The following is a 9,875-nucleotide window of genomic DNA, read 5'->3' as shown; positions in this document are numbered from 1 at the left end:
ATGATCAAATGGGATTCATACCAGAGACATAAGCATGGTTCAACATCCACAAATCAATCAACATGATACACCATATCAACAAATTGAGGAATAAAAACCACATGATCATCTCAATAGATCCAGAGAAAGCATTTGACAAGATCCAACAGCCACTTATGATTAAAAAAAAAAACTCTTAACAAAATGGGGATAGAAGGAAATTATCTCAACATAATAAAGGCCATATATGACAAACCCAAAGCCAGCATCATACTCAATGGGCAAAAACTGAGCACCATCCCCCTGAGAACAGGAACGAGACAAGGATGCCTACTATCACCACTCTTATTCAACACAGTACTGGAGGTTTTGGCCAAAGCAATTAGGCAAGAGAAAGATATAAAAGGAATCCAAATAGAGAGTGAAGAAGTGAAACTCTCACTGTTTGTAGACGATATGATCTTATAAAGAGAAAACCCAAAAAAATCCGTTGGAAAATTAATAGAAATAATTAACAACTATAGTAAAGTTGCAGCGTACAAAATCAACTTACAAAAATCAGTTACTTTTCTATACTCCAATTATGAACTTACAGAAAGAGAACTCAAGAATACAATTCCATTTGCAATTGCAACCAAAAGAATAAAGTACCTAGGAATAAATTTAACCAAGGAGATGAAGGACTTATACAATGAAAACTATAAGACATTACTGAGAGAAACTGATAATGACATAAAGAGATGGAAAGAGATTCCTTGTTCATGGATGGAAGAATAAACATAGTTAAAATGTCCATACTACACAAAGCAATCTACAGATTCAATGCAATCCCTATCAGAATCCCAATGACATTCTTCACAGAAATAGAGCAAACAAACTAAAATTCATATGGGGCAAAGTCCCCGAATTGCTAAGGCAATCCTGAGAAAAAAGAGCAAAGCTGGAGGTATCACAATCCCTGACTTCAAAATGTACTACAAAGCCATAGTGACCAACACAGCATGGTACTGGTAGAAAAACAGGCACACAGATTAATGGAACAGAATTGAAAGCCCAGAAATAAAAATCACATTTCTATGGACAGCCAATCTTCGACAAAGGTGCCAAGAACATATAATGGAGAAAAGATAGTCTCTTTGATAAATGGTGTTGGGAAAACTGGACAGCCACATACAAAATAATTAAGGTAGACCACTATCTCATGCCATACACAAAAATAAATTCAAAATGTATCAAAGACTTGAAGATACATCCCAAAACTATGAAACTCCTGGAAGGTAATATCAGTAGTACACTCTTTGACATTGAACTAAAAAGGATCTTTTTAAATACCATGTCTTCTCAGACAAGGGAAACAAAAGAAAAAGTAAATAAGTGGGAATTCATCCAACTAAAGAGCTTCTGCAAGACAAAAGAAACTAGAATCGAGACAACCCACAAATTGGGAGAAAATATTTGTAAAGCTTATATCTGACAAGGGGTTAATCTCCATAATATATAAGGAACTCACACAATTGAACAATAAAAAACAAACAACCCAATCAAAAAATGGGCAGAGGAGATGAACAGACATTTTTCCAAAGAAGGTATACAGATGGTCAATAAACACATGAAAAGTTTCAACATCACTAATCATCATGAAAATACAAATCAAAACTACACTAAAATACCACCTTATGCCTGTTAAAATGGCTATAATCACTAAGACTAAAAATAACAAATGGTGGAGAGGGTGTGGAGAGAGGGGAACCTTCACACACTGCTGGTGGGAATGCAAACTGGTGCAACCACTATGGAAAACAGTATGGAGAGTCCTCAAAAAACTAAAAACAGAAATACCATATGACTCAGCTATCCCATTACTGGGTATCTACCAAAACAACTTGAAATCAAAAATCCAAAGTAACATATGCACCCCCATGTTCATTGCAGCACTATTCACAATAGCCAAGACATAGAAGCAACCCAAGTGCCCATCAACCAATGATTGGATAAAGAAGATGTAGTATATGTATACAATGGATTACTACTACACCAGAAAAAAAGACAAATTCATCCCATTTGCAATAACATGGAAGGACCTAGAGGCAATTATGCTAAATAAAATAAGCCAGTCTGAGAAAGACAAACACCAGATGATTTCACTCATATGTGGAAAATAAACAAGTACATGGACAGAGAAAACAGTTCAGTGGTTACCAGGGGATGGGTGGTGGGTATTGGGCACAGGGGGTGAAGGGGAGCACTTATGTGGTGACAGTCAAGAAATAATGTACAACTGAAATCTCCCATTGATGTAAACTATTATGAACTCAATAAAAAAATAATTGATATAAAAAATAATAAAAAATAAAAAGACCACTGATTAAGTTTGCCTGCTTCTCTTTGATGTCTGGGGTCCCCAGGTTCAGATCCTGGGAATGGACCTACACACCAATCACCAAGCCATGCTGTGGCAGTGTCCCACATACAATATAGAGGAAGACTGGCACAGATGTTAGCTCAGGACTGGTCTTCCTTACCCAAAAAAAAACGAAAAAAACTTTACCATAAAATAAGACCTCTGAGAGTGCAGGCGATCCTCTTCAGGTATCCTTCACTCCTTGGTCAAAAACCCAACTAAAGGCCATAGTTAAAGAATTTCCTAAAACCAAGGAAGATCCCCAAAAGTTTTCTGAAGAATTTAGAATTCTTATCGGAGCCTATGACGCCAGGCTTCCAGATCTTTATCAGCTTGTGCACATGCTGGTAGGACCTGGTGAAGCCCAAAAATGGATGCAAGAAGCAGGATAACAGAACCCTGAGAATATTTGAGATCCTCGATCTTCAAAATGGTCTCCTTTTGGACCAGAAAAAGCTCACAAAATAGCAGCTGATCTTTTAAAAGCTATTCCTAGAGTCTTCCCTGCCCAGACTGACTGGTCTATCATTCAAACATGCAAACAAAAGAAAGATGAAGCTGTGGCCGATTTTAAAGCCCACCCGGAAGCTTTCTTCCTACAGCATTCTGGGTTCCACACAATAAATTATGTTAACCAACCTACTCTACCTGCCTTATTCTGAAGTGGATTATCTCCCGGGGTTAGTGGATTGGTTAAAAGGCAGAAAATAGGATGGACAGGCAGGGGTCTGACTGAACTTATTACCATAGCGGAGCACTTTGAAAGGATCTTGGAACAAGACCACAAGCAAAAGTCTGCCAAGTTATTAGCCTTACAGCTGCAACAGCTCCAAAGCCAGAAACCTAAAACAACACCTGGGCCTCTCCCACTACACCTTCCTAGGTGTCCATCATCAAAGTACTGCCCCAGGGATTGGTGTCCCACTTGTAATCAACTGGGACATTGGAGAAAAGGTTGTCCTCAAAAGTTTTGTGTAATCTTTCAACATCAATTTGAATGCCCCTATATGTACCATTGAAGGAGGGCGCCTGTATGGGCCCCTCCCAGGACTGATGGGACTCTGAAGGATTTTCTGATAAACTGCTACCAGTTATTCCCTTTAAAAGCCTAGGGGAAACTAAAATTAAAATTAATGGAAAACCTTGCCAAATTCTGGTAGATACCAGAGCTACACTCTCTACTTTAAACCCTACTTGGAGCCTGCAAATGGGATCCTGGGAAAACTTTCAGAAGCCAGCCAGGGGTGTGAATTCTTACCAGAGTCAGCTCGCCCACATCTATATCTGTAGTACCCAGAGAGAGAGGAAAATAAAATTTCATGCTGTCTATTCCTTTCCAAATCCAGGCCCAATGGTTATCGATCCTTTCTCTCCCGGGGCAGCTACTTGTCCTGTTTTGTGTCCTGAGAACTCGGCTTAGCTTTCTGCCTGAGGCATGCAGGTTGTTGGTTCTTGTATATACAGGCAGCTCAGCCATCAGGTTAGGAACAAAAAAATACAGCCAGACAGAAATGTGGATTACATCCCATTTGAGGCTAGATAAGTTCAGACAGAAATATTGGTTGCACTCCACTTGTGGCTGAGGTCCTACCATTTGCCAGCCCTCAGAGGAATTGTCTAAGTCTTTCTTTCTTTTGGCTATCTTTGGGAGTGGCCCTGGATCTTGGGAGGGTAGTATCCTTTGCATCCTCTTTGAGGATACTTCTTGCATTGAAGGTGGTGTTGTTCAACACTGCCAGGAATATTTATTGTTTGTACCAGCTGAAACCTGAAAAGATATTTGAAGGCATTTTTTAAGTAGTTCTATTGTCAGAAGTTAAACAAATTGGAAGCTGATATTCAGAGCCTGATAGGGACTTTTTTTTAGGCCTTCTCTAAGCCAACTGTACCCAGAGAAAGAAAAAATCCCAAAGACAAAGTTCTAAATCTAGAACATAGAAATCCCTTTATTTCCATCCTAGTTGAAGATCTTCTCTCTGATATAAAAAAGCAAATTGATAGTGTAGTTGGATAAGCAGTTCAGCCCCTTGATTTCACTTAGGCTGCAACCCAATTCTTTGAGGAATTAAAAGCAGCTGTCCTTAGACTACAAATCTTTGCAAAACTAGAAATGTGGTTCTAGAAACAATTCAAAGTTCACCTATCTTGTTTACCAATCCCCAAACCTCGCCTATTCTTTTCAAAATGCTTGTAGGTATTCTGAAAATTCTGGCCTTAGAAAACAAGAGTCCTTCTTGGAGGAGTCTGCACTCTCCCTCTCTCTGCCTTTGAGATATAAATGGTCTACCTGGTCTTCTCCAGGAACTCTTATCTAGGCCATCTCTTTGAAATGCAAACTTCAGGGAGGTTAATTCTCATCATAAGGAAAAAAAGGGAAAGGCTATTCTGGAAACTATGTGACTAAAAAATTTTACGTGTCTCCTCCACAAATGCTAACAAAAAGCTTTAGCCATCTGAGCAGGTAATAAACCTCCTCATTCCATCTGCCAGAAACACAACTTGGGTCCAACTTCTTTTATAACTAGCGTGTCTTGTATTATTGTACCTGATTTGTGGCTAAAATTTTAGAACAGAAGATATAAGGTCTCTGCTTGTATCTATATTTATGTTTATGTGTGTCTATGTATGTATGTTGTAAATGTGGGGTATTTTCCTACCTCCGGATGATATTGCCAAAATTAATTTGCAAAAGATCTCTATTTCATTGGTTTGAAGACAAGGGCTCATACGGATTGGATATTTCAAAACTCTCAAAAATATAGAAACTAACCCAAATATTTTTCAAGTTCACATGATCTAGGATTAATCTTTAGAAAATAAAAGCTAGGTTAGTTTATTGGTTTAATTAAAACAGGCATGTCTTCAGAGTTATTGGCATTAAATATAATACTTTTTATTCTACCAAGGCTTACTAAAAGTCAAATAAGTTTGTGTCATCCCTTACAAAATTTGTCAGCAAGAAAAATAGCTTGGGATGATGGCTGACTTTGTCTAATGTCTCATGAAGTTTTCATGAGTATTCTAAACATAATTGTTAAGAATAAGTAATTTAAATGGATGTAAGTGAGACAAGAGTTTCTAGGTGAACTTTTCAGTAGTAATCATGTTTTATGGCATGTCTACTTATAAAATTTACAAAATCTTTTTAGTTACTTGAAACTTACAGTTTTGCTAAGTTAAGTTAAATGATAGATATTGAATATCTAGATCATTTCCAAATAAGATAAAATACTGAAATATTAATTACTGGACATAGATTTATCCACTTTTGGCTTCCTTTTACAGAGTAACTAAAGATATTTGGGTCTATTGGTAGACATATCTTGTGCCACATTGGAAAATCGTATCATGAGGAAGCATATGTTTATAGAAATGATGAAATGTATTAATAAATTTGCCAACCTAAGAATGCTGGTGCAAGAGACAGTTCACAATTTTTTACTTTTTATTTTCATCATAAATTAAGGTTTCTAAGGACTATGAATTCTAATATATGTAATTAAAGCTATTAGAAATAATAAGGGACACATCTCTGTATGGAAGGAAAGTAGGATGTGTGTTTTTGGTAAGAAAAGGTATGAGAAATGGAGATGCATTTTTGTTGAGAGAAAAGAAAGTAATTTTGTCCTAAAGTGAGGCTGGTTATATCAGAATGGGAAGGAGGAAAACATACGACAAAATTTGAAAGTAAAAAAAGAAAGTTGTAGGTTTGTGGAAAAGGAATCTTGGGAAAGGAATTTTACGTGTGGTCTAATCCAGTTTGAAAAAATGAAATGAATTTTAATATCAAAAGCACACTGGTGTAAAACTAGAATTTGATTTTCTCTCTGTTCAAAGAACAAAGTTTCCTTCAATTATTGGTCAGATCTTGATAAGAGATTGTGAAAGGCCTTTTACCTTTTGTGTAATCTACCTGGAAAGCAAAGATTTTGTGTCTTATCAAAATAACTTACTGTGTTTCATGTTATCTTTGTCATCAGGTCTTTGATGACTTAAGTAAACCTGGTCTTCTCAACATTAGGAGCTGTTTTGCTCAAAACTGTAACCTTACTTGCCTTTTAAATCTTGTATTCTCACTGGTTAAACGGATAATTAGATATTGTTTCATAATGATCTGTGATCCTTTTAGTCACGTCTCCAAAACCTTTTGATGTTTTTGAGACATTTCCCTAAATCAAATTCTAAATAAAGTCTTTCTACTTCAAACTAACTTTGGAATTTTTCAGACGGCCCCTGAAAGATCTCAAAAGATTTGTTCTCTCTCCTTATAAAAAGAGAAATGTTAAACTAATCAGGCTTATTTGATATATTAAATTATATGGGAAGTATTGTCAAATAAGAGGTAATACTAAGCCTTCTTCATGTTCTACTTGTATAGGTTTATGTAATAAGTGCTCCAGAAACCGTATGAAGTTCCTAAGGCAATGTTACCCTCATAATTCCAAATATTATCTTAAAATGTTGTATGTCACAGAAGTAACCAAATTTCCTTGTCAATTCCCTATAATTAACTCTCACCAGATCTTTAACAATGGGTATTTTTAAGGCTTTTGTCATTTACAAACAGTTATTGTTTTACTCTGATACTTTTACGAAAGTGAGACCAATGGCAAGGACCCCATCAAGAACACCTGACCACTGACACTGCTGCCAAATTACAAAGTGTTGAACTTCAGGTGTGTCTTTCACAACTGAGAAGGCTCCCCTGACATCTGGTCCTGCACAAATGCTGGAGACCCCGAAATCAAATCAACTAGGAAGAGAAGTAGCTGACATCAGGGTAGACTGTTTCCTCGCGAGATGTCGGATCAAGAAAATTTCTTTCCATTCCCACTTCCCTCTCTGGCCATCTTTTTCCTAATTCTCACACCATGAAGGTCTTTATGATTCTGCTGTCCATCTTTTGCCTTGCTCTGGCCTGAAAAGACAATGCCATTGTTCACATATCTCAGGCCATTGCAAAGGGGAGTAATCCAATCTCCAAATGACTGTTGGATTTACCACGATGCTGGTGATCATTCAGCTCTGCCCATCACAAACTTCTTCCTGATTTCCAATGCCTCAGTTTCTCTGGAACAACACATCCCCTTCTCAATTTTTTCAGACTCCCTAACCCTGGGGGTCCACTTCCCTGTCTCTGGTTAATAACCCCAAACCTGGGGAAACTTGCATCTGACTCTGTACAAAGAAAGGGACACAAGGCAAGGGCAACCAAAATAAAACCACCTGTCTGGTCTATAGATGCTAAAAAGTTCTGGCCTCCCTGCTGTCACCTTTCTAGTCCTGAGCCACAGCCCCAGGAGGGAATGACCAGGAGGCATTCATGATTCAAAATTCACTTCCTTGGGTAGATCACTGCTCCCCTACCTAGGAGTGAGTACAAATGAGGCTATGCTCAGGAACCTCTCCTCAACTCTTGGAGAAATTTCAGAATCCACCACTAAAGCAACAGCTGCCCAACAAAAATCCCTAGACTGTCTGGCCAAAGTTGTTCTTGATACTAAGATAGGCCTTGATTATCTTTTAGCTGAGCAAGGAGGTGTTTGTGCTGTGGTCAACACCACTTGCTGCACCTGGATTGACATTTGTAGGGAAGTTGAGACTCAGCTACATAAGATCATAGAACAAGCCACTTGGCTTAAGAAAGTGACTCCTTGAGTGAGGTCTTTCTTTGACTCACTTGATTCTGATTGGTTTTGGTCTTAGGGACTACGGCTCTGAAGTGCTCTCCAGACATTGGGCATTATCTCGCTTATAATAATCATAGTAGTCTCCTGGGTGTGCTGTATTCTCTCAAAGCTTCAAATGCATGTTCACAGCTGCTGACCACCATGCAAATGATCTCCCTGAGAACAGAATGTCAGAAAAGGAACAAAGAGAATGTCCGACTTAAAGAATGTGAGCCCAGGGGCCGGCCCTGTGGCTGAGTGGTTAAGTTCACGCACTCCCTTCGCTGGCCCAGGGTTTCGCCAGTTCGGATCCTGGGCACAGACATGGCACCACTCATCAGGCCATGCTGAGGCGGCATCCCACATGCCACAACTAGAAGGACCCACAACTAAAAATATGCAACTATGTACCGGGGGGCTTTGGGGAGAAAAAGGAAAAATAAAATCTTAAAAAAAAAAAAAAGACTGTGAACCCGAAGTCATGACCTGCAAATACCACAGAGATTCATTCAGCCGAAGGAAAACATCACAACCTGTGAAGACCACACAAGAGGATCAGCAGAAACCGCGAGAACTGCAGAGCAGTAGCTGGGAGTGGCGCTAATGCCTTAAATTTTGATCACATCTCAGTTTGGTTGAGAGTCTGATCAAAAGGGGAGAATTGTTAAAAACAAGACACAGGCCTAAAATGGAGTCACTTATGCTAAGCTCCACATCACCAAACGGACACTTAATTACAATTTTGGCTCTCCCAGAAATGGACTCTTAAACCAGCCAGCCAGGAACCGCCTGGTCAGCACTAGTGAGGGCATCTGCCTGATGGACCCCTGCCACCCCCCAAAGGCAAGTGAGCTTGCCACAGCCAATCCATGTTTTTGTCTAGTGTAACTCCCCTCTCTCGTCCTCTTCTGCCTCTAAGTCTTTCATTTTGTCCCGCTCCTCGGAGCTCCTTTCTATCTGCTGGATGGGATGCTGCCCAATTCACGAATCACTGAATAAAGCCAATGAAATCTTTAAAACTTACTCAGCTGGGTTTTGTTTTTTAACAGCATTTAATGGTATTTTTCCACAACAGACCCCAGTGTCACGACTTGCAGAGGCAAGAAGTCTCCAAAATATCTAGTTCCTTACACACAACAATGCTTGTGGAATCTTCAGTTCAGGACTGTATGAAGACCACACACACAGAAATTTGTTGAAATGGCTGAGCCCACAGTCTGAGATGAAAACTACATCACATGGTGAGTCAAGCAAACTTAAATCAATTAAGCAATAAAGATGCCCAGTGCAGACCTGGGCTGTCTTGGATAGAGTGACTTCAGCAGGGAGCCACAGCAAACCCAACAGCACTAACAGTGAGTCAGTATAAGTAGTCTCCCATACCATAACCAGGCATCATGGCTGCCAGAGCTCAGCCCTGCAGCTCCCCTTCACTCCCCCTCCCCGTAGGTCCTTGACTGTACCCTCTGCTGAATGAGGCACCACCATCAGGCTGGGAGCAGATGACACCTAGACCTGGAAACACCCAGAGGCGGAGAGGGGCTTCCCCCCTCCTTGGGACCCTTGCCCAGAGCTAAGGCACTTTCCCAGAGCCCCAGCATTGGACTCCCCACAGCCCACACTCCACCACACTCCCAGATCAAGCCTAAACCAGCCAGAGGCAAGAGGTGCTGGACCAAGCCGCCCAGAGTGGGGCTGGGCTGGGGAGGGGGTTGGGCTGTGTGAGGAAGCCCTGCATGGGTGCCACTGACAGTGACAGTGATGGCGAGGCCCAGATTTCTGTTCAAGGCGGGGAGGGAAGGGAAGGCCAGCAGGCCACAGGAGCC

The sequence above is a fragment of the Equus caballus genome, chromosome 18 (assembly GCF_041296265.1).
Source record: "Equus caballus isolate H_3958 breed thoroughbred chromosome 18, TB-T2T, whole genome shotgun sequence".
NCBI classification, from domain to species: domain Eukaryota; kingdom Metazoa; phylum Chordata; class Mammalia; order Perissodactyla; family Equidae; genus Equus; species Equus caballus.
The sequence above is the reverse complement of the archived record's forward strand: the minus strand, read 5'-3'. Positions refer to the sequence as shown.